This window comes from Peromyscus eremicus, chromosome 5 (genome assembly GCF_949786415.1).
Source record: "Peromyscus eremicus chromosome 5, PerEre_H2_v1, whole genome shotgun sequence".
Lineage (NCBI taxonomy): Eukaryota > Metazoa > Chordata > Mammalia > Rodentia > Cricetidae > Peromyscus > Peromyscus eremicus.
The window spans coordinates 132,062,724-132,089,250 of NC_081420.1; the positions used below are offsets into that span (position 1 = coordinate 132,062,724).

At 42.6% G+C, this 26,527-nt stretch overlaps 1 pseudogene; it reads left to right on the forward strand.

The window, feature by feature from the left end:
- Positions 1–6,749: 6,749 nt before the first annotated feature.
- LOC131910798 (ferritin light chain 1-like) lies at positions 6,750–7,336 on the forward strand (annotated as a pseudogene).
- The last annotated feature ends 19,191 nt before the right edge of the window (positions 7,337–26,527 follow it).

The window sequence follows — 26,527 nt, forward strand, 5'->3', positions numbered from 1 at the left end:
GTCAGCATACCAAGGCAAAGCCATGGAGTGAAGCATGGTGACCCATCTTATGATGGACAGGTGGCAGAAAGAGAGAGGAAGGGGCCAAGGAACAAGGTATGTCTTTCCAGAGTACACCCCCAGGGACTCACTTCCTCCAGCTAGGTCCCACTTCCAATTTCCTACCACCTCCAGTAATGCAATCATAGTACAAATCCTTCAAGATCCAGTCACTTCCCAGAGGCCCTTCTTCTAAGGCAACAAAGACTTGAACACATGAGCCTCTTGGCAGACCCTTGAAATCCAAACCCTAATTGCCTCTAAGGAGGCCACTTACTCCCTGACAGGTGGCAGGTGATTGCTTGGTCGTTACCTGATACAGTCAGCAGCTCAGAACAAACCTTCAGTAAGCTCTCCACATCTGGGGCTGGAGGGTTGGGAGGAGCAGAATCCAAGAGGCAGACATCGGATGCTGAAAATTGAGCTGATCACAGTGGGGCATCCTGCCAGTAATCCCGAAATTCGGGGAGCTAAAGCAAGTCCAGGCTAGCCTGGACTACATAGCAAGACCCTATCTCAAAAACTAAATGGCCAGGATGTAGCTCAGTAGCAGAGTGCTTGCCTACCACACACAAGACCCTGGGTTTGATCCCCAGTGCCCAGATTTGGGGGGGGGGGGTGACACTGAGCACAACAGACTCAGGAGAGATGTAGTAGACCCCAGTTCCAGACACAAAATGGCCAGACTACAGATAGCTCTGAATCCTCTGCTTAGGCTTGCTCTTGAGACTCAATATGTAACTTCTTGGGTAACTGTCTCCTTGGCATCCCCGAGTGTTCCTAAAATGATCCATGTGTGCTGTCCTGTTTGCGCCTGCTCAGCACAGCTAAGAAAGGTGATAATGAGCCATCTCCCTGCATTCCAGGGATGCCAAAGGAGACATCTTTGGCCTCTGGACTCTAGAAGTTTCTGGGTGGCTGTGGAACTCACCATAATCTCCCTCTGAGACTCTGCAGGGAATCCGCCGCTGCTCCGGACTGGTGACTGGCAGGCGGGCCTGCATTCCTTTGCCTCTACTGCCCTCTAGTGCTTGCTCTAGATCCCTACGCTGATCTTTAGACACTGTTTTGCTACTGAGTTTTAAAATCCAAAACCTGGAAAGAAATTTCTTGCAAATACATCCAATACTTGGTGGAAATTCATCTAGCTTTATATGTACATTATACATCCATTTTTGTATGTAAATTTACACTACCTTAAGGCTGGCCTTATAGTTAAGTGGTAGAGCACTTGCCCAGCAATACACAAAACCCTAGGTTTGATTCCCCAAGCACAATAATAATAATTTTACCTGTGCATTCATCTATCGGATATTTATCAAATGCCTTTTCCCACAAAATAGACCTTCTTCAGAAAGATCACAAGTTCAAGGCTAGATTGGTCTATATAGTCTGTTCCAGGCTAGCCTGGGGCTATAATATGAGAACCTGTTTTTTTTAGTGTGTGTGTGTGTGTGTGTGTGTGTGTGTGTGTGTGTGTGTTCCATTTTAAGTAATGAAAAATACAGCTTTTATCTTCATGAACCCCCAGCTGGAGAGACTGATAGTGAGTGTTCTACTCAAATGCACGATGCGTCTGACGGTGCTGCAAAGGATACGGGAGAGTCCTAGAGAGGACTGAGAGGCATCCCTGGGGAAGTGAGGTGGGAAGCTGGAGGATGAAGGACAAGAGTTACTATGGCAACGAGCTAACAAGGGTTAGCAAGTCAAGCCCTCTGTGTCCATGGAGAGTAAGGTGAGTTTGAAGAAGGGAGCACAGGGCTGTGGGGCTGGAATGTCAAACCCAGGAGTCTCGGGTGGTGGCAGTACAGACTGAAGGACTACAGCGTGGTCTTCACGTGGTCCTGCCGAGCACATTAGAATTTTAGTCTTTATTAAGGTGAACCCTTCTTCCTTTCTTCTTCCTTGCCTTTCTCCCTTCCTAGCCTCCCTCCCTTCCTTCTTCCTTTCTTCTCTTCCTCGCTCTCTTCCTCCTTCATTCCTTCCTTCCAGTTGTAAATCTAGGGCCAGCATCTGTGTCTTTTAGGTCCCCCAGGTGATTCCAGTGGCAGGTAAGGGCGGCCCTCACGCAGTCTTCTGGAGACCTAACGCTTAAATTATTGTTCGCTGGTCTTTTCCTCCCTCTAGTGACGGCTTGTGCTGCTAAGTCTGCTGTCCAAACCTGCAGGCAGACGGATGCTACCTCCAAGGAGGAGCGCTCTCCCACCTTGCCTCTCCACCAGAGGACAGCAGTTCTGAAGCAGAGTGCCCAGGGTGCTGGAGCCCCTCAGACTCCAGCCATCAAAATCCCACATGTGTATACAACCCAATAACCAGCCCAGGGGAAACTAAAAATCCCACAGCCTTCCTGTGGGAGCCAGGGCCATCCCCGCCCACACTTCCTTTCCTACTTTCCATCGCTTGCCTCTGTTCCATTCTGTCCCGCAGGTGGCGCCAAAGAGCAGAGCGCTGGGTTTCTGTTTTGCTGTATTTTCAGATGAGACTTCTAGTTTGAAAAGGTTCCACTATCAGCAGGTGGGAGATGGACTGAAGCTGGACCGTCTCAGAGGACACCAGATGGAAGCCATTCCTAATGACGTTCTGGTGCGAGTCCTTGAGCGCTAGGACAGTAGCAGAAAAAAAAGGGGAGATGGAGTCAGGCGGTAGGGAGAGTGATGTTGGCTTGCACACGGGAGCATGGAGAGGAGAGGGAGAAGCCAGGGATGTTTTTAGATTCTTGTTTGAATAAACAGATGGGTGGTCGAGTCAGTTGCTGTGACAGGGGACAGCAGAACAGATTTCAGGGAGTGGAAAATAAGGAAAGTATGAGTGTGATTATGAACAAAGTCAGAATGATGTGCAATGAGAGGCTGATCACTGTACTCATTTATGCAATAAATATTCCAGACAGGATGGCAGATGCCTGGAATACCTGCACTTGGGAGACAGGGAGGAAAAGCAGAAGTTCAAGATCATCCTTGGATATACAAGGAATTCTGAGCTAGAGACCCTGTTTCAAAAACGCACATATCCTCACATAGATACATATATATTGAGCTCTTAAGTTTTTAGTGGGCATCAGGCACAAAGTCAGGCTTCTTTTTTTTTTCCTTTTTTCTTTTTTCTTTCTTTCTTTTTTTTTGTTTTTGTTTTTGTTTTTGTTTTTCGAGAGAAGGTTTCTCTGTGTCATTTTGGAGCCTGTCCTGGAACTCACTCTGTAGACCAGGCTGGCCTCAAACTCACAGAGATCCACCTGGCTCTGCCTCCCAAGTGCTGGGATTAAAGGCGTGCACCACCACTGCCCGGCTTAAGCTTCTTTCTATAGAATTTAGATTGTAGCTCATCCGCTAGGCTCTGGGTAGGACCCTGTCTACCTCTGCCTGCCAGTCAAAAATCCAATCAGGGTTTAACTAGATCATTCTGAGAGCTAACCACACAAGAGGCAATGAACTCAATGTTCCCCTTGACTTACAGATTTCAGGTCTCTGGGAAGTCTGTATGTTTCTCTTGTTTTGCTTTGCTTTGCTTTTGAGACAGGGTCTTTCTAGCCTGGAGTTCATGATCTTCCAGCCTTAAGTCTTCCAAGTGGTAGGATTATAGATGTGCATCACCAAACTCTGCAGAAGATTCCATTTCTGACCTGCTCTTGTTGCCTTGCCAAAGTAGCCATCCCCTGACATTACTTACAAAACAGACTGTATATGCCTGTTGGGGACCTTCAAAAGAATGGGACCTAGAATCCCCACTCCCCTGGGACAGCTCAGTAAAACTGTTCAGGTCAGAGCACAGGCAATGCTTTGTCCTGTTGTCTCATCCATTCATTGGAGAGTTGAGTCACAGGAAGCATTTCCTCCCTGCAAGTGCACAGACCTAACTTATTCAAGGGCTTTGAGACAGGAATGATGGTGAGCTGTGATCCCAGCACTTTAGAAGCTGGGGCAGAAGGATGGTAAGTTCCAGGGTAGCCTATGGTACAAAATAAGACCCTGTCTTTAAAAAAAAAAAATTAATTTAAAAATTTTTTAATTTAAAAAAAAATAAACAGACAGGAAGGAAAACAATAAAGCACTTTGAGTAACTGAAGAAGAAAGTATTCAGAGTCCTTAAGCAGCAAAATCAAAGAAACAAAATGGCAAAGAGCAGGCATGTAGGAACCACCTAGCCAGTCTTTCCCAGAGTGAATTCCATGGAACACTGCTTCCTAAAGAATACAGAAACAGGGCTGGAGAGATGGCTCAGAGGTTAAGAGCACTGGCTGTTCTTCCAGAGGTCCTGAGTTCAATTCCCAGCACCCACATGGTGGCTCCCAACCATCTGTAATGAAATCTGGTGCCCTCTTCTGGCCTGCAGGGACACATGCAGACAGAACACTGTGTACATAATAAATAAATAAATCTTTAAAATAAAAAAAGAAAGAAAGAAAGAAAGAAAGAATACAGAAACAGGGCCTGGAGAGATGGCTTGGCCATTAAGAACACTGGTGGCTCTTCCAGAGGACCTGAGTTCAATTCCCAGCAGCCATGTATCCTATACCAGGATCTGATGCCCTCTTCTCTCATGCAGGTGTACATGCAAATAGAGCACACATATGCATAAATAAATTTAATGATAAAGATAAATAAGTCTTTTTAAGACAAGAATACAGAAATAGGGGCTGGAGAGATGGCTCAGAGGTTAAGAGTACTGACTGCTCTTCCAGAGGTCCTGAGTTCAAGTCCCAGCAACCACATGGTGGCTCACAACCATCTGTAATGAGATCTGGTGCCCTCTTCTGGTCATACATGCTGTATACATAATAAATAAATCTTTAAAAAAAAAAGAATACAGAAATAAAGCAATGTTCGATATTAGAATTTTTAAAAGGCTGGAAAACTACCTAAGATTTGTTAAACCTCTTAGAACTTCGAAGTATATACAGAGACAATAAATATCTAAAACAAGTGAAAGAACTTCTTTAAATTCTATGGAAACTGTGTGGCCAAACTCACTTGACCATCTAACCTTTTGCTTTTTAACATGCTTTTTAACATGGGAATATATTCTAATAAAGATATACATTTATAAGCCAGGCACAGTGGCAGAATTTGAGAGATGAGGCAGGAAAATCAGGAGTTCAAGGTCATCCTCAACCACATAGGGAGTATGAGGCCATATGAGACCCTGTCTTAAAAAAAAAAAAAAAAAAAAAGAATGGGGAATAAATAAAATTATAATGCAGGGAGTTAGGTCTCTGTATGGTTCCACAATGGATGGTTTGAAAATGGAAAAATTAAATGAAGGGATAATCAACTTAGCTGGGATTGACATAATGTAGATTATAATCATTATCAGTTTGATAATTCATGTTTTATCCTTTAAAAAGTGGTTTGAGGGCTGGAGAGATGGCTCAGAGGTTAAGAACACTGGCTACTCTTCCAGAGGTCCTGAGTTCAATTCCCAGCAACCACATGGTGGCTCACAACCATCTGTAATGAGATCTGGCGCCCTCTTCTGGCCTGAAGGGATATACGCAAGCAGAACACTGTATACATAATAAATAAATAAATTTTTTAAAAAAGTGGTTTGATATCAATGCCAAATACAAAAAAATAAAGTGATAAGATAGAATCCTTAGAAAGCCCTACTAATGAAACTAAGAAAAATAGTCACACACGGACAAAGGAATTTAGAGCAGAATCTACTGCACCATTGCATTATGAAACTGAAGAGGAGCAGCCCAAGGTTATTTTTAAAAAACTTAATTTATCCATTTACCATTCAAGAATGACCAGCAGATGATATGCACCTTCAAGACTATTCAGAAGTTAACTGGAACCCTGTAGAAATGTTAGATTTGAAGAGGTTTAAGGAAGCAGTAGTTTCATTTGGTATGTGCTCACCTTTTGTGAAGTAGATGCTAAATTCATGGGCAACCTGAAACAGAATTATTCTACAAAACTGGAAAGATTCAACTACAGCAATATTGGAAGCTGGTCCTCAGTTACAGTGGAAAACATGGTGGAAAGAGGAAGCTAGGGTCATAGAACAATGAAATAGGGCTAAAGGTATTGAAATTTCCCAAGAACAGTTTCTCAGTCAAGGCCAGTATACTGATTTACAAAGACAGATTACATTTGATGATCACACTTTGGCTCGATACCGTATAGCAGCTTTGAATATTTGGGACAGAGCTGAAGAATCAGGAAAGAGGACTGAGTCATTTACTAAAATTATGCAAGGCCCAAAAGAAGCCTTCACTGATTTTTCTTTTTTTTTTTACAAAACTTGACTTCAGCTGTAAATAGAAAGATATCAGATCTAGAACGTAAACAAATATTAATTGAATCTTTGGTTTTTGAAAATGAAAATGAAAAAAAGGGGGGCTGGAGTGATGGCTCATTGGTTAAGAGCACCAACTGCTCTACCCCAAGGACCCTGGTTCAATTCCCAGCACCCACATGGCAGCTAACAACTGTCTGTAACTCTAAGACCTGACACCCTCACACAGACGTATATGCAGATAAAACACTAATGCACATAAAATAAAGATAAATAAATAGTTTTTAAAAAATTGACTTCAGCGCCTAGAGATCCCGTGTCTCTGTCTTGCTTCAACAGTATTTGGACAGAGCAGACCCGGGGACTCCCTTTATTAGGTTCCAGCCGCCTCTAAAACCATCTCCTTGCAGCCTTTGGCTCCTAGGACCAGCCAGCACGTCTCTTTGCGCTTAGCTCCATACTACATATCAGCCATGAGCTCCCAGGTCCGTCAGAATTATTCCACCAAAGTGGAGGCTGCAGTGAACCACCTGGTCAACTTGCACTGTGGGCCTCCTACACCTACCTCTCTTTGGGCTACTATTTTGATGGGGATGACTAGGTTCTGGAGGGTGTAGGCCACTTCTTCACAAATTGGCTGAGGAGAAGCACGAGGGCACAGAGCAGCTGCTCAAGATGCAGAATGAACGCGGAGGCACAGAACAGCTGCTCAAGATGCAGAATGAACGCGGAGGCCGCGCACTATTCCAGGATGTGCAGAAGCCATCTCAAGATGAATGGGGTAGAATCCAGGGGGCCATGGAAGCTGCCTTGGCCCTGGAGAAGAGCCTGAACCTCTTGGATCTTTATGCCCCAGCCTCTGCTCACACAGATCCTCATCTCTGTGACTTCCTGGAAAACCACTTCCTGGATGAGGAGGTAAAGCTCATCAAGAAGATGGGCAACCACCTGACGAACCTCCCCAGGGTGACAGAGCCGCAGCCAGCACAGACTGGTGTGCCCCCCCCCACCATCTCTGGGTGAGTACCTCTTCTAAAGGCTCACTCTCAAGCATGACTAGGAGGCATCACCTTCCAAGGGGCTCCCTCCTCTGCTCTGCACCAGCCAGCCTCAGGACCTTCACCTGAACCTCTAGGCAGCTTTGTAACCACTCTGGAGCCCCTCCCAAGTCTTGGGACCAAGTAAAAATAAAGCATTTTGAAATAGGAAAAAAAAATGACTTCAGCTGTAAATAGAATGATACCAGCTCTAGAAGTTAAACAAATATTAATTGAATCTTTGGTTTTTGAAAATGCTAATTCAGAATGCAAAAGGACAATTAGGCCTTTAAAGGCAAGATCAGCACCAATAGATGAATGGATTAGAAATATAGCTGATATTGGATCATACTTAGCTAGAAGTGATTTCTAAAAATTTTAAGAAAAATGAAAAGGTTAGATGTTTTAGTTTTGGTAAACCAAGTCATCTGAAAAGGAGTTGTAGGCATGGCATTCTTAGAAAAAATGTTTTTTTCTGAAGATAATCCAAATAGAAGGCCCCAACCTGCTGGAATATGCAGAAGATGTGGCAAAGACTGGCATTAGACTAATGAATGTAGATCAACATGGGACAGGCAAGGAAACCCTTTGCCATTAAGTAATGCCTTAGGGGGCCTCTCACAGGCCCCTCCATGTCAAATTTGGTTCCATCATTCCCTGTCACCACTGGGGAAACTACTCCACAGAGCAATTAAAAGACTTAACGCCTGTTGTGAAAAACCATACTTCTCTGGATGACAGAACAGCTTCAGTAGATAAAACAAAATTTTCAGAAGAGACCATTAAACAAATATTTTGGCAAACTTCTGTAAATGATGAAAAATCAAAGCTAAAAATATAAATAAATGGCATTGTAATTGAAGGTTTACTAGACATAGGCATGGATGTAACAATAATTTCACCAAAATCTTGGCATCCGGATTGGCCTCTTCAGGAGGTAAATATTCTGCTTCTAGGGATTGGAACTTCATCAAAGATAAAATAAAGTACAAGGTGTATCAAGTGTACAGGGCCAGAAGGACAGATAGGAAAATTAAAGCCGTATATGACTAACATAGCAATGAATGTATGAAAACATGATTTGTTACAGCAATGAAAAACCCAGATTAACATTCCTCCAGTTGCAGAAACAAACAATAAACTAATGTATGCTTCTGAGAAAAACATTAAAAGATATTATCAAGAGTAGTCACTGGGGCTGGAGAGATGGCTCAGAGGTTAAGAGCATTGACTGCTCTTCTAGAGGTCCTGAGTTCAATTCCCAGCAACCAAGTGGTGGCTCACAACCATCTGTAATGAGATCTGGTGTCCTCTTCTGGCATGCAGTCACATATGCTGTATACATAATAAATAAATAAATCTTTAAAAAAAAAAAAAAGAGTAGTCACTGACCATTCAGGTTGTATATAAGCAGGGCACAACAGCTGTTGATCTTTCAAAGGTACCAACAGCCCTACCTTTAAAATGATTAACTGACAAATCTGTCTGTGTGGAACAGTGGCCTGTGACATCAAAAAAAATTTACAGGCATTAGAACAGCTGGTATAAGAGCAGTTAAATGTTCAACATATTGAATTGACCAGTCCTTGGAATTCGCCTGTATTTTCAAAAAAAAAAAAAAAACCCTGGAAAATGGAGAATGTTAACAGATTTAAGAGCCATAAAAAAGGTGATTCAGCCAATGAGCTCTATAAAGCCTGGAATTCCCTTACCTTCACTATTACCTAGAGGATGGTCTATTGTAGCGATTGATTTAAAAGTGCTTTTTTTACTATACCTTTACAAGAACAGGATAAAGAAAAATTTGTCTTCACATTGCCTACTTATAATAACTCCCAGCCAGTTAAAAGGCATCAGTGGAAAATTCTTCCACAAGGGATGTTAAACAGCCCGACCTTGTGTCAATATTTTGTACAACACCCATTGGAAATAATTCATAAACAGTTTCCTCAATCTATAATTGATCATTATATAGATGATACCTTACTAGCTGATTCAGACTGATACCTTAGGAAAAAATGTTTGAAGAGGTAAAGAAAATGTTGCCTTCTTGGAGGTTACAAATTACTCCTGAAAAAATACAAAAAGGAGATTCTATTAATTACCTAAGATATAAGATATGTTTACAAACAATCAATCACAGAAAGTATAAATCAGGAGAGATCATTATGAACTTAATAATTTTCAAAAATTGCTGGATGATGTTAATTGACTATGGCCCACAATTGGATTACTACTCAGGAACTAAGTAATTTATTTCAAACCTTACAAGGTGATAAGGACTTAAATAGTCCAAGAAAATTATCAGCTGAGACTGAGAAAAAATTAGCTTTAGTAGGAAGGAAATTACAGGATGCACACGTGGATTGTCTGGATCTAGAGCTTGATTGTATTCAAGTTATTTTACCTTCTACACATTCTTCCACAAGAATTCTTATGCAGAGAGACAATAATATCTTAGAATGGATAGTTTTAACACATAATAAGAGTAAAAAAATTAAAGACTTATGTAGAAAAGGTTTCTGAATTGGTTATGAAAGGAAAATTAAGACTTTATCAATTAGCAGGAATAGACCCAGCTTAAATTGTAGTCCTTTTACTAATGCTGAATTGCCTCATTATGAACAGAAAAGGAACACTGGCAAAGAGCTTGCAGTAATTTTTTGGGAGAGACTAACAACAAACATCCCAAAAGCAAAAGACATCAGTTTATAAAAAGAATGAATTGGTTTCATCCTCATATTGTATGGGGAACACCAATTTCTAGAGCCCCCTACATTATATACTGATGCAAATAAACCAGGAAAGGCAGATTATAAATCAGGAAATTTAAGTGAGATGGCTCAAAGCCCTTCTGATTCTGTTCAAAAGTCAGAATTATATGCTATTCTCACAGTATTATTAGATTTTCTAAAACCTGTTAATATGGTTACTGCCTCTCAATATGCAGAAAGAGTTGTTTTAAATATTGAAACCACTGAACTTATTCCAGATGACTCAGAACTAACTTTGCTATTTATTCAATTATGAAAAATAAAGATTGTCCCTTGTATATAACACATATCAGATCCCATACAGGTCTACCAGGCCCTTTAGCACAAAGTAATGTTGAAATTGATCAGCTATTGGTAGGAAATGTGCTAGAAGCCTCAAAATTTCATAAGAAACACCATATTAATAGCAAAGGTTTGAAGAAAGATCTTTCTATCATTTGGCAAAAAGCCAAGGAAATTATGAGGAAGTATCCTACTTGTTCTTTGTATAACCAAACTCCACTACCTATGGAGGCCCACAAAGGTTCCTAGTGAGACCTGAGCTTGCTTTACCCAGCAGGGCTGCATTAGAAGATTGCTTGACCATGTGTGAAGTTACCAGGTGATTGGAAAGGGTCTGCACTTGGCTGTGCTAGGGAGAGGTCTTTTGCTCCACCCCTTGGTGTTCCTATAAAATCCTTTTAGAAGAGACATAAGGGGCCAGTGGATAGTGATCCAGGTCCTCCCAAGGCTATCCTGTGTTTCTATCTGTCTCTCTTCCTTCTATCCTTCTATCTAATATTTCTTATGCCTTACTCCTTGAGAGTACCCTATCATAAAATGTGGGAGCCAGTCTCCCAAGTGGGCTTCCACAACTATCTGCAGGAAGTAACCCAAAGAGTACTCAAAAGGAATAAAATTTAGCAAATGTATATGTTTCATTTTGTGGAGATTGGAAAATTAAAGATTGTACACCATACCATAGATACATATTCAAGATTTTAATAGGCAATTGCTTTGAGTTCTGAAAAGGTTGATTTTGTAATTACACATTTATTAGAAGTTGTGGCCATTATGGGAATATCTATACAAATTAAGACTGACAATGCTCCAGCATATGTCTCTAGTAAAATGGAACAGTTTTTTTTGTTGTTGTTTTTTTACACATTACAACATAAAGCATATTACAGGTATACCACCCAATCCTATAGTACAAGCAGTTATAGAAAGGTCTAACCACACTTTAAAAGATATGCTTAATAAACAGAAAGGAATAATAAAGACCCCCAGAGATATATTACACAATGTTTTAATTAACTTTAAACTTTGAAATGCTAATGAGAAAGGAATAACAGCTGCAGATAGACATTGGATAGTAGAAAAAACTACAGAATTAAATCAGCCTATTGACTTCAGAATGGAAACCAGGATATGTGTTACATTGGAGAAGAGGTTTTGCTTTTGTTTCCACAGGAGAAGAAAAGCTATGGATACCATCAAAATTAATAAAGATTAGATTCAAACTGGAGAGACCTCTTTTTTTTTTTAAGACTTATTTATTATATATACAGTGTTCTGCCTGCATGTGTCCTTGCAAGCCAGAAGAGGGCACCAGATCTCATTACAGATGGTTGTGAACCACCATGTGGTTGCTGGGAATTGAACTCAGGACCTCTGGAAGAGCAGTCAGTGCTCTTAACCACTGAGCCATCTCTCCAGCCCCTGGAGAGACCTCTTAATTAGAAGAGACAATAGTTCATCAAACAGCATGGCCGTTCAATCTAAACTAATTTATAAGACTAACAAATGCCTTTCATTTGATCAGATATAACCTGGCAAAAAGGGAAACTCCCCAAAGTTAGGGTTGGGGAAGGGTTTTGTTTTTGTCTTTCCAGGAGAATGAAGGCATCCAGCTAAGGAACCTGAAGACCACTGGACAAATGAGACATCTGAAGAAAAAGGATGAATCATCCAGAAAAAATGTCTCAAGAAACAGAGTAAATTGACCTAATAGTATAGCACATTTCCAACAGGATAAAATTTCATGAATATTCCCAAGTATTTGTTTCTACTGTTCTCTACAGACATATAAGGCAAATAATAAATGGTTTTTTTGTAGTCCCAATTCAATTAAAAATTAAAGCTGGCTTTGGAATTGGAGTGTGGCTCTCTCCTTCTGTAAACCCAAGCATGCTTGTTAAAGGAAAATCCAAAATCTCTGTCTCATGTCAGAAGAGCCACCTGGTATGGGACAGAAGAAAACCAAAATTAAGGGACTATTCTATTGCCACTAATCTCATAATCTCTTGGACTTATTTTGACTCTTTAAAACTCTTAAGGTATAAATATTATCTCAAAATGTATAAGATTAATATATGTGTATATATATTTAAACTTTCTGTTGTGGTATTAATGGTCATACAGAGTACTAACTAATTTTAGATTTAGGCTTCATCTAGCTTCCTGTATGTGATTTCAAGCTTGAGACTGAAGCAGGTAATTAGAAATTAAGCCTGTGTATCCCAGGTGTGTTTAATAGATTATGGTCCTTTAACCCCTCTGAGATCTGCTGCATATGACATTTAAAATGTTTAAGTTTTCTGCATTGAACCATGAACATTCCTAACAATGACCTTTGAAGTCTCCAAAAAGATGAGGGAGCCCCACAATGACAATTACACCTGGATTGTGGTAATGCCACTAAGCTGACAAACACCATCCAAAGATTAGCTTTGGACTACAAACTGATCAGGACAATTTCAAGGTGGTTAGCTAAAATGGTCCAGCCTCATAGACTACTCCAGCCAAGACTTCACATGAGCCTTGCATTATCCCATCACACGGAGACTGGACAACAGCTAGCTCCCCCAAGACTTGACCATTATCTTAATTTTCTTAGGGTCTCCTAAAGAAGCCTTTGCCCCCAGACAACAGGAAGTAATTTTAAGAACACAATGCCCACATTCCCAAGAGGTGGGATGGATGGTTTTTGGTCAATAGATGGGTTTATGGATGTTTACCATCATTTAAGGGGATCAGTTACAAGTTGTTACTGGTCATGGTCAGGGAGGAAACTAAGCAAGTTAGGTTAGATTCAGGATCTCTTTTTGAAAAGAAAAAAAGGGGGGGGGGATGTAAGAATGCTAAGATAAAAGAGCAGATTATTGAATCTACTTTAAACTAAGAAGCAACTAAATCTCAAATATTTTACATTGGTATGGATTTTTGTATATTGATACAAATTTAAGGTTATTTTTGTTACAACATACTCTATATATGTTTCTATTCTTATTTAAGATATTTTTATATATTGATACAAATTTAGGGTTATTTTTGTTATAGTATATATGTGTTTCTACTCTTTTTTTTAAAAGATTTATTTATTATGTATACAGTATTCTGACTGCATGTATCCCTGCAAGTCAGAAGAGGGTACCATATCTCATTATAGATGGTTGTGAGCCACCATGTGGTTGCTGGAAACTGAACTCAAGACCTCTGGAAGAGCAGCCAGTGCTCCTAACCTCTGAGCCATCTCTCCAGCCCATGTTTCTACTCTTGTTTAAGCTATTTTTGTATGTTGATACAAATTTAAGATTAACTTTGTTATACTGTATTATATGTTTTTATTTCTTGTTTAAGGTATTGTACCTATGCAACTCATTTAAAAATGTAATGTACAGTTCTAGTCCTTGAAAGCTATTTAGGAAAGTAAACAAATATAGATTAGTAGTTAATCATCTATCACAATCAAACTTATAGTCATGTTAAGTATATTTTCAAGGTCAATCAGAGACATAGTTTAAATAGATGGTCTTCAAACACTTCAGAGGCCTACAGAATATGACATTTAAGATGTTTTACTAACAGAGGACTTTTCATGACTGTAAGACAGACACGTCTGCTCCTGTCAGCACCAATTTACTACAAAAGAAGATGACAGGCATCAAAAAATCATATGGAGTTTACTTTCTTTGTGGCCAAGAAACCACCCTTGCCTCGATTGCTGATAGTATGCTGTCTAAACTGGACAAGCAGAACACAAAAGAAGGCAACTGCCAGACTTTGCCAAGACAAGATGGGACAGTCCTTCAAAATTCATGCTTAACAGAAAAGTCTGTCAGATATTCTAGATCTGTAAGCCAAAGATGGATGTCCCAATGTTACAGAGAAATCTTGGGTTACTGTTGAGGCAGCCAGCTGTGTCTGTCATTTCTCATAGTTTTGAAAGTTTCTTGCTCTACACTTCCTGCTTACCCAGGTAATATTATATCCCTCTCAAGTCTTTGATGGGGTTGATGACTAGATAGTTATAGTTACAGTTTTCCTTAGTCATGGTCGAAAGTAAATTAGGTACAAAACTTTGAACTCATCAAGAAAGAATAAATGATGGAGTATTTTTTCTGATTTTGCCAAATTCAAATGGACTGGACATTGTGAATGTAGTTCTTACTTGATAATTATTCTTATTGTAACATAGTTTCATTTGTTAAAGTTAACATATTTCCTTTTTTTCAATGTCTGATAATTGTTCTTATTGTATATAGTTTTACTTTGTTAAAGTTAAAACCCTTTCTTTTTATTTAGACAAAATGGGGGAAATGTTGGGGGAGATCTGTTTGTGTTGATTGTTCCAAGACCCACCAATAAAGTCCAACCTTGGTTTGGAGAGCAGAGCCCACATTCAGCTGGCTGGGGTGAACCAAAGAGTTTCCTGGAGGACTCAGAGGGAGATAAAAGGACACACAGAGAAGGAAGATGAGGGGCTGAGGGGTTGTGTAGTCTTTTTGATCAGGGAAGTGGAGAGGGGCAGGATTGTGTCTTGGTCACCCTGTGGATCTCTCAAGTTTATTCCCTAATATTTATCCCTGAATTTTATTTTTTAATAAAATGATAAAAGGAACCTCAATATCAAATACTTCCTCCAAAGCAATAGGAATGCTAAGTAGTGATCAAGCACCCTGAAGTAGGAGACCACAGTATGCTACTCCAAACACACCCGTTTGACGTAAGTATTCTCTGGGGACAGCAGACAGCTCTTAAAACAAGGGCAGAAGTTCCCCTGCTGTGAGAGACGTTGATAGACTACGGCATAGCGGAAGCCTGCCTGGGTGAGGGTTCTTCACTTCTGCATGAGGAAGAAGGGAGGACTGTTCAGCAGAGACCCAGCAATAACCAACACTTGGCTTAAATCCACCCAGCAAACTGCTCTGTCTGCCTCTTTTCCTATTACCTCCCCATGACCAGCCTTTCTCCACACCCTTCCTTCTGCTCCAGCAAACAAAGGTGCTCAGCCTTGAAGTTTACACTATCCCTTTGATATTTACCGTATGATTTTACTCTTTAAGACTTCCTTGAGTGTCTTTCCATGCGTGCAGGAGGGATACTGTTAATAGGCTTGTTTGCTTTTCTTTGTTGATCTGTTTTTTGTAACAGGGAATCCCCCACTAAGAACCATGGAGAATAGACACAAATTCTTGTATCCTCCTCTACAAAGAGGCAAACCATGGTTTGATTACAGGTTCTTTTTTGTTTTGGTTTGGTTTTGGTTTTTTGAGACAAGGTTTCTCTGTGCAGCCCTGGCTGTCCTGGAACTCGCTCTGTGGACCAGTCTGTCCTCAGACTCACAGGGATCCACCTGCCTTGGCCTCCTGAGTACTGAGATTAAAGGCATGTGCCACCGCCTCCAGGCTGAATACAGGTTCTTATGCATTAGTGTACCCAACTTCCAATCTAGCCAAATCCTCTTCCCTAATAAGTAGAGAAAATCCATACTACCCTGGCCAAAAAAAAAAAAAAAAAGAAAAAGAAAAGCCCTCATGCATTCTCAAATAATTAAACATACTCAAAATAAGAAACTCACTGTTTCTCAAAACAGTTTTCAGTATTAAATATCTTTAAATATTTAGAAAGTTCTTCATATTTAATTGAAATTTGCCTTTGTGTATCAACCTTTCTACTCATTATTTCTGGGTTTCAACTCAGAGATGTTATACATTAAGCCTAATGTATTTCTATAGGAGTATGATTCAAATATTTGAAAACAATTATTTTATCTACTTTCAAACAGATAACCAAATTATAATTAGTGTTTTAGAAACGAGCTGTAACCAGTATATATCCGGGTCCTCTAAATATTGTCTCTAATCACACTGTCATAGAAATTTCCTTCATTTCCACAATGACAGAAGGAGATTTTTGGTTTGGGTTTTGGATTTTTATTTTTTATCATTGAAGGGAGGGTGAGAGAGAAAGCTTGAGAGAAAATATATGTGATGTATGACTATATTGGTTACTTTTTGGTTGCTGTGATTAGAACATCATGGTCAATGAAGGGCTCTAGCAGGCCCAAGCATGGCAAACATGTTGCCAACAGGCTTTGCTTTTTATCTTTTTCCCCCTCTAAACCATTAGATTACATTCCTAAAGCTAGTCACCAAGGTCCAGTCTCTTATTTGGCCACTGACTCATTCCTGAGACTGACCACCCAGGTCCAACTATCAAAACATCAAAGTCAAGCAATCAAAATTCATTATTTTGACCACCCTAATTAAAATGCCTAATCAGTACTTACCAACATGTCCTGGCTCATTCTAACCCTCTTTTCCCTCCTAAAATTGATACTTGCAAAGCTATTTGCTGCTGTTTCTGCCCAATTCAGCCACCTCGTCTCTTTGCCTTGCTTAATAAAGGATCTCTTTGTGTTTGGCTTGTGCTTGGAAATTGGGGTTTGGGTGTGGTCTGTGCCTAATCCATGGTCCAGAGGGAGCACCCCGCAGTACACGGATCCCTTTAGTCATGGCTTATGGAAGAAGAGTTTTGCGAGTGGGGGGGGGGGGTCATGTTTCCAGAGGGATCAGAGTCCATCCTTTTGTGTGTGAGGTGGGAGATGTACTGCTTTAAAGATATATGTATTTGCATTTTAGGTATATGAGTGTTTTACCTGTGTGTGTATGTATGTGTACCTCATGAATGCCTGGTGCCCACAGAAGCCAGAAATGGATGTCAGATACCCTGGTACTGAAGTTATGGATGGTTGTAAGATGCCATGCTGTCCAAGAGCAGAAAGCGGTCTTCACCACTGAGCCATCTCTCCAGCCCTGTGAGTGTGTCATTATGAGGACAGTGTGTCAGCAGGTATCAGGAAACTGAGAGATCACATCAGTAGCAGCAAGCACAAAGCAGAAAGAGTGAACTGGAAGCTTGGGGAGGTTATGAACTCTCAAAGCCCACCTCTAGTGAAGTCCTTTCTCCAGCAAGGCCTAACCTCCTCAAACAGTGCCACCAACTGGGGACAATGTGCTCCAACGCCTCAGACTATAGGAGACATTCTCATTTAAACCACCACAGATGGACTATGGGGGGCGGGGGGGAGTGTGTGTGTGTGTGTGCACGTGCATGTGCATTGCTTTCAATGCTTTGCAATTTTTTAGAAGACAGGAAGAAATCTTAGGATAGATATGAAAATGAACTTAATCTGTTCATCATACACTGAATGCATGTGTTAAGGAACTCTGTTCTCTAAAAGCGGTATGGCCAGAACTTGAAATCACAGGAGTTTTAAGTACTTGCAGAAGACCCTGACAAGATTCAGCCCGTTAACATTCCCTTGTGGAGGGGAGTAGGGAGCCCACTGGGCTGCTCAGGAGCTGCACCCTGCCCCTCCCAAGGCATATCAGGAGTTAATGGTATTGAGGGAATGATTTTTCTTTGGTGGCAACATCACCTGTAAGTTAACCATGCTCCTTTACCCAATGTTCCAGTCACTTTCTGTTGCTGTAATAGAACACAGACCAAAAGCAACTTGGGGAAGGAAAGAGCTTGGTTCATTTTATGGGTTGCAACTCTGTCACTGAGGAAAGCCCAGATAGGAACTTGAGTTCCTTGAGGCAGGAGCTCAAGGAAGCAGCTTCAAAGCCAAGATCGACAAAGAAATGCTACTTACTGGCTTGCTGTCAGTGACCTACCTACCCTGTCCTGTACAGCACATGCCTACCTGTCCAAGGATAGTACTATCTGAGGGTGGTACTGCCCACAGTGGCTGGTCCTTCCTGCAACTATTGGCAATCAAGGAAATGCCCTCATAGATGTGGCAGATCAATCTGCTGTAGGCAATTCCTCAGCTGAGTCTCTGTCACCCCATGTGCATCAAGGTGACAGCTAAAACTAGCCATCAGAATCATGATTCCATAAGGAACCCCAATTAAATTAATTGGTGGAATCTTTCCCTCTGGTTTACCATCGGTATCCTGTCTAGGGTGAATAAATATTACTTTTGTCTCCCCAGGACACGTTACCGTGAAATCTGGCACCCATACAGGGACCAACGGAACCAAAGTTGAGTTTGTGAGGAAAGCTTACAGCATCTCTGCTGTAATGACCATCCTTCCACATGTAGTATGGATCGTTATGACCTCTTCCTGCAGGAACAGTCACACTCTACCTGATATGGGAAAAAAAAATATGTGCAACTAACGCTGAAGGAATTCCATGAGGAGACTTCCAGAATGGCTGGCATAGATTGCCAAGCCTCCCTGATGAATGGGGTCTACCAAATAGCTGATGGACCAGGAATATGTTCAAGTCCCTGGAAGCAGTGTGTACAGAATGAGATCATAAGCTGCCTGTGGTATCTGCTTACAACCCTTGCCCTAGAGATAAGGCATGCAACTAAAGGTGAGCTCTCTGCCCAGAACGACAACAGAATCTGTCCACAGAAGGGAAGAATGATGACATAAAGACAGGCAGATGCAACTGGAGTTGGGATGATAAAAGAAGAGAGAGTCCAGAATCTGTCTGTGCTGAATAAACAACAGCATGGTTCATGAGACTAGAGACATGCAGGCAGGATCAGCCTGGGTTTCATACAAGTAGGAAAACTGGGGAGTTTCACCACCCTGAGCCCCTGATGGACTAGCTCACAGTGGCCATAGGATTAATTGGTTATCGGAAGATGAGGTTCCCCATCAGTGTCAGGAACTGGAGGACAAATGAAGAATAACAGGTATTACTGAGTGAATTGGGCATGCAACAGGCAGTGTGTGATGCCCAATTCACAGGATCAAACAGGACTGTGTTCACAGAAAGTCCAAAAAGAAGAGAGCTCCTGAAGGACTCAAGTCTGCATGGTGAGACCTGGTTTTTACAAGGTAGAAGAGGTCTTAGGAGGTCTGAATGATTTAGACCAAAATGTGAATTGGATCCATGAAACACTAAAGCAATACAGAGCAGATGGACAAATAAATAAATAAATAAATAAATAAAAAACAAGCCGGGCGGTGGTGGCACACGCCTTTAATCCCAGCACTCGGGAGGCAGAGGCAGGTGGATCTCTGTGAGTTCGAGGCCAGCCTGGTCTACAAAGCAAGTTCCAGGAAAGGCACAAAGCTACACAGAGAAACCCTGTCTCGAAAAAACAAAACAAAACAAAACAAAACAAAAAAAGTAATGGTATAATTGTGTTACAGGAATAAGGGTTTCGATTCTGGACACCCCCAGCACTCAGGGAGGTGGAGGGGGGGGTTCTTCCTTCCAGTTTTTATTGTTTTGTTGGTTGGTTGGTTTTCTGTGTTGTGTTTTGTTTTTAAAATAACAGGGTTAATAAAATAAAATAACAGAGTCATGCAAATGATTCTGCAGAACAGAAGAAGAAAGATTAGAGTCTTACTTGATTGGTGTGTAAATGAGCCTTCTGTTAGGAAAACTACGTACTGAGCCAAACAAACATTTTCAATGACAAGGTAAGTAATTCTAATTAATAAAGAATCAGGAGTAGGAGGGGTGAAGATGGAAAAGCCACAGGGGCTAGAGGTTAAAAAAGAAAACATGAGCTGGGTGTGGTGGCTCATGCCTGTAATCCTAGCACTCAGAAGGCAGAGGCAGGTGGATCTCTATGAGTTCAAGGCCAAACTGGTCTACACGGGGAATTCCAGACCTTATCTCAAAAAAAAAAAAAAGTTTGAGAGGATTTGATAAGATGATCATCGGGCCGGGCGGTGGTGGCGCACGCCTTTAATCCCAGCACTTGGGAGGCAGAGCCAGGCGGATCTCTGTGAGTTCGAGGCCAGCCTGGGCTACCAAGTGAGTCCCAGGAAAGGCGCAAAGCTACACAGAGAAACCCTGTCTCAAAAAACCAAAAAAAAAAAAAAAAAAAAAGATGATCATCGGCAGCTCTGGGTGTGAAAAAAACTAGAGAGGACTAGAAGTGTGGTGTGTGTGTGTGTGTGTGTGTGTGGGTGTGGTGTGGTATGTGTGTGTTCCTAAGAAATAAATCCACAACTACATTCAGGCAAGCACTCTACCACTGAGCTACACCACCAATCCCAGGAAGGAATTTTGACGTGTTGAGAAGCCCAGAATTGAAATGGATCCTGTTTAATATGTCCATACCAGACAGAAACAACTTAAAGTCTTTTATATTTCGTGTAGGTTCTAGGCTATATTTCTGAGGCTGTGGAATTTAAGTGCATTACAGTTGCTTTGGACTTCCTCTGTTGGCAAATCCTGAATATACTATAAATGGGTATTGGAACATTAAAAAAAAAAAAACAAAACTTCATGCTACAATATGACAGTATGGTCACCAAAATTCCCATATTCCTTTATGTAGTACTAAGGATGAACCTAGGCCTTGCCAGTGCTGATAAATACACACTGAGCCTCTTGTAAGGATACAGCTCATGGGAGGCCTTGGCAGGTTGAGCCAAGGTGCCCCACAGCGGGTGAGACATGCCATGTGGGTTCGGAACAGCAGCAAGTTACTCACATAGCAGACAATTCGTCCACGTGGCAAGTTTATTTTGGAGTGAGGGTAGAAGGAATGGATGGAAGGAGAAAGGAGAGAGAGAGACAGAGAGAGAGAGAGAGAGAGAGAAAGGTGCACACTACCTTTGCCAAGAAAGGAGAGAGACGGGGCAAGAGGGGTTTTTTTCCTCTTAAAGGGGCTTTAACGTAAGATGACGTCAGGACACTGGGCAGGTCTCCAAGGAGGGAAGTTGTGGTGATATTTTATTTGTGCTTTGATAAATAAAGCTTGCCTGGAGATCAGGGGGAAGAGGCCAGGCATTTTAAGTAAACAAAGTCAGGCAGCATATGCCCTTAATCCGATCACTTAGCAGGCAGGGTCTCTGTGTGTTCAAAGCCATACTAGGAAACAGAGCCAAGCGTGGTGACACACGCCTTTAATCCCAGTACCAATCATAGAGACCTGGAGGTCTGTATAGATAGGAAGTGACAAGGAAGTGAAGTAGCTGGGCTAAAATAGCCAATGAAAGGACAGAACGAACAGCAAGGCAATAAAGGCGTGGGTAAGACAGGAAGTAGCTCGCATTGGAAGCTGCAGAGTTGGTGAGGTAAGGTTGGTTGGTGGCTCTCCCTACTTCCCTGATCTCTCTAAGGCTTTCACCCCTATATTTGGCTCTGTGTTTTTATTTAATAAGACCATTTAGAAATTCGTCTATAGGGGTCAGAACACTAACACTACGTTCCTGGGTTGGTTAGTGTTTGTCAATTTGACACAAACTAAATCACTTTCAAGGAGGGACCCTCAACTGAAAAAAAAAATGCCTCCCACATACTGGCCTGTAGGCAAGTCTGTGGAGTATCTTCTTGATTAACGATTGGTGTGGGAAGGCCCAGCCCACTGTGGGTGGTCCCACCCGTGAGTAGATGGTATAAAGAAAGCAGACCGCACAAGCCAATGAGGAGCAAGCCAGTAAACAACTTCATTCAGTGTCTCTGCTCCAGCTTGAGTTCCTGTCCTGACCTCCCTTCAAGGATGGATTGTGATCCAGACATGTAAAGCAATTCCCAGCCCGGTTAGAGATCTTGTTTTCAAAGTTTCAATTCTGATGTTTCTTTGTGCCACTTAATTCATGCACTATCCCAAAGCATATTGTCTTAGTGTTTCTATCGCTGAAGAAACATCATGACCAAAAAGCAAGTTGGGGAGGAAAGGGTTTATTTGGCTTACACTTCCATATAGCTGTTCATCATCAGGATAGGAACTCAAACAGGGCAGGAAACTGAGACAGGAGCTGATGCAGAGGCCATGGAGGGGTGCTGCTTACTGACTTGCTCAGCCTGCTTTCTTATAGAACCCGGGACCACCAGCCCAGGGACCGCACCATCCACAATGGGCTGAGCCCTCCCCCATCAATCACTAATTAAGAAAATGTCCTACAGCTGAAATCTTATGGAGGAATTTTCTTAGTTAAGGTCCCCTCATTTCAGATAATTCTAACTTGTGTCAAGTTGACATAGACTAGCCAACATATAATTCCTCTCCTCCCCCAGTTTAAAAGCAGAATATAAATTTGTAAAGATGACCCTTTTGTTGGAATTCCTGGCCACTCCCCCAGCTACATGACTGCACATGTGCTATTCAGATGTTTAGTCATTCCAGGGCTTTAAGTCCTACATAATCTGTGTGCTGCATGGTCGCATAATTTGCACACAGCATGATCATGCAATCTGTGTGCATGCATGTCATAGTTCCATAAGCCCATATGCGCATGTGCAGGGGAATGCATAAAAAGCGGGTCAGAGACTCCTCCCCCTTTTTCTCCCCCTGCCCCCCTGCACATGTCTTCCACAGGCCTGATCACATTCTCTTCTGCTCCTCCCTTCTCCTAATAAAACTCTGATAGTGGGTTTTATTGTGCCTCATGGCTTTTCTCACATGATAATAGTGCTCCTTAATGAATAACATTTCACTGCTGCATAAAACCAACACCTTTCCCCTCTCAAGCAGAAAGGACAAAAGTTAATCACCTGAGAAAAGTCTAGAGCCTTATGGGCCCAGAGGGAGAGAGCATCAGCACTGACTGATTCACAGTCACCCAGGAGTTTAGTGGGGCATACCTCTGGACATGTCCAACAAGGTGTACCCAGAGAGGGGAGCATACCTCATTTGGGTAGTGCCGTCCCACGGGGAGAGGATCAAGAGAGAAAAAAGGAGAAACCCAGCTGGCACTTTTTCTTCTTTCTGGTCAGCCATGATGCTCTCCTCCACCACATATGCAGCCACCACGAGGTTCTGCCCAAATACGAGAGGGCAAGCAACCATGGACTCAGCCTCTCAAACTGTGGACCTAAATAAACCCTGTGTTCCTTAAATTGATGTTAGATATGTTGATCTTAGTGGCAAAGGGTAACTAACACACCTGCTGACTAGCTCTCCCATTCCATTAACCTCCCCATACATTCACTTTCTCACAGTTTGTTGTTAAAGCAGTGGTTCTCAACCTTCCCAATGCTGCAACCCTTTAATATAGTTCCTTACACTGTGGTGACCCCCCAACCATAAAATTATTTTTGTTGCTACTTCATAACTGTAATTTTACTACTGTTATGAATGTAACTATCTGTGTTTTCCGATGGTCTTAGGTAACCCCTGTGAAAGGGGTCATGACTCACAGGTTGAGAATCACCATTATACAAATTCAAAAAATTCAAAAAAGCATAGTGAGTGGTACACACCTGTAAAGCCAGAGCATGAGGCCAAAGGAGCATTAGTTCTAAGAGCAAACTAAACTACCCAGGGAGACTCTGCTTTCAAATATTTTTGGGTCCTTTTGTCTTCTCATTGCCCTGAAATTTATTAGTAATTATTTTTGCTAAGGTGGTGTATCAACCCCAATCCTCCCCACCCCTGGAGCTATCCATCCGTGAGCACACGCCTCTGTGGATGCATAGCACATGCACTGCACTAAGCTTCCATGATGCTTCTCATGCTAACCTGTCCTTTGTCCATCAAATTTTCCGAGCCCTAGACCTCAGATGGATATAGTGGGAAAGATTGTCCTTTTTCACTCACACACTATGTGTCAGGTGTGGGACAGGATGGACAGGAAAGAGTTGGCCAGAGCCCACAATGGGCATAAAGGAAGGCATTCTTTTTTCTTTTTTTTTTTTTTTTTTTTTGGTTTTTCGAGACAGGGTTTCTCTGTGTAGCTTTGTGCCTTTCCTGGAACTCACTTGGTAGCCCAGGCTGGCCTCGAACTCACAGAGATCCGCCTGGCTCTGCCTCCCAGTGCTGGGATTAAAGGCGTGCGCTACCACCGCCCGGCCGGAAGGCACTCTTAAAAGAGCCTGCCCTCAGCCAGGTGGTGGCGGCGGCGGCGGCGGCGGCGGCGGCGGCGGCGGCGGCGGCGGCGGCGGCGGCGGCGGCGGCGGCGGCGGCGGCGGCGGCGGCGGCGGCGGCGGCGGCGGCGGCGGCGGCGGCGGCGGCGGCGGCGGCGGCGGCGGCGGCGGCGGCGGCGGCGGCGGCGGCGGCGGCGGCGGCGGCGCACACCTTTAGTCCCAGCACTTGGTAGGCAGAGCCAGGCGGATCTCTGTGAGTTCGAGGCCAGCCTGGTCTCCAAAGCGAGATCCAGGAAAGGCACAAAGCTACACCAAGAACTCTGTCTCGAAAAACCAAAAAAAAAAAAAAAAAAAAAAAAAAAGAGCCTGCCCTCATTATTCTCCATCCCTCCTCCTCAACACAACCACACCCTTACACACAGGGTTGAATTATACACTGGTCTGTATTTCTCCATAAGGATGACGGCCTCAAGATGGGATGAATGCATGAAAGTGGCACCATGAAACTGAACACAATGAACTGGTCCCTTGGTTAGTGCAAAGCCAGTCAGCACAACCAGGGGATAAAAGAAGGAAGAAAGGGTTAGTGTTTGCAGCAAGTAAGGAACATGCTGGAAATAATTCTCAAAGTGACACCTGTCCAAATAAGAAAGCAAAAGGCTTATGTTGGGGCAAATTATACACCTTCATATAGAAAAAGGAAGCCACATTTCTGACTATGCTCAGTTCAAGGTCATACATTTTGTGCTAAATGAACTGGCTAAAAAGATTGCCACTAAGTAGAATTCTAATGAGCAAGATTTATTCTGGGGCACCTGAAATCAAGTCAGAATACCTCACTGATTTGGACTGCTTTCTTGCATGTTTCTGTCACTGTTTGAATCTGAAATGTTGTCCACAGGCTCCTGTTTCGAATATGTGTCCCCTGTTTAGTGATGGTGTTTAGAGGCTGTAAGACAGTAAAGGAGATGCGTAGAGACCTTAAGGAGGTGCAGCCTACAGGCAGAAGTGTGTATGTTCGAATTCCTGACCACTCCCTCATGACTCCCTCATGACACACACTTATGACTGTGCATGTGCTGGCAAGACGCTTAGTCATTCCAGGGCCTTACGTCCTATGTAATTTGCATGCAGCCTGATCACGCAATCCATGTGCATGCGTGGCGTAGCTATGTAAGCCCATATGCGCATGTGCAAGGGGAACCTATAAAAAGTGAGCCACGGGGCTGGAGAGATGGCTCAGAGGTTAAGAGTACTGACTGGTCTTCCAGAGGTCCTGAGTTCAATTCCGAGCAATCACATGGTGATTCACAACCATCTGTAATGAGATCTGGTGCCCTCTTCTGGCCTGTAGGCATACATGCAGGCAGAACACTGCGTGCATAATAAATAAAATCTTTAAAAAAAAAAAAGTGAGCCACATACTCCTTCCTCCCCACCCCCCCACCCCCCGCCAGCACAATCTTCCATAGGCCTAAGCACATTCCCCTCTGTTCCTTCTCTTAATAAACTCTTATAGTAGGTTTTGTTGTGCCTTGTGGCTTTTCTCAAACGGTAAACAGCGCCACTTAATGAATAACATTACACCACATAATAACAGTGTTTCACTAGGAGGTGTGGCCTATAGGTGGATCTGCTGTCACCGGGTGTTCTTTTCCTGCTGCTATGATGAAATACCTTGGCGAAAGCAACCTAAGGAGAAAAGTGTTTACTATGTCTCACAGATCAAGGGCACAGTCCATCATGGTGGAGAAGTCAAGAAATCAGGAGCTTCAAGCGGTTGCTCATGTCACATCCACAATACAGAGCAGAGTAATGAATGCGTAGTCCTCTGCTTGGCTCCCCTTGTTCACTTTTATTGCCTAGGATCCCAGCCAAGGGAACAGTGCCACTCACAGTGAGAGGATCTTCCCAACCAAATTAATACAATCAAGATAATTCCTCATAGGCATGCCCAAAGGCCCATCTCCCAGATGATTCCAAACTCCTGTCAAGTTAGCAATCAACACTACCCACACCCTAGAGCTAGGCCTGTGACGGCTGTACGTGGCCCTGGTCCCTAGGCTGCTGTGACATGAACAACATCCAGCACATGCTCACGTGAACACCAATGGTTGGAGAGGCGCCACCACGCCTTCCCTGCCATGATGGACTAAAGCCTTCAAAACCAAGACTCCAGGGAAGCCTTTCTTCCCTGAAGTTGCTTCCATCAGGTATTGTGATCACAACAGTGCACCAACGAGCAGAGATGACTGTCCTTAGCAACAAAAGGACCGGCCTAGAGGCTAGCAACGTTCTTTGTGGTGAGTATCCAGAGGCAGCCCTAGGGTCAGGAGTTGGGGGTGGGGGACCGTGGCATCAAGACTCCTCCAGATCCAA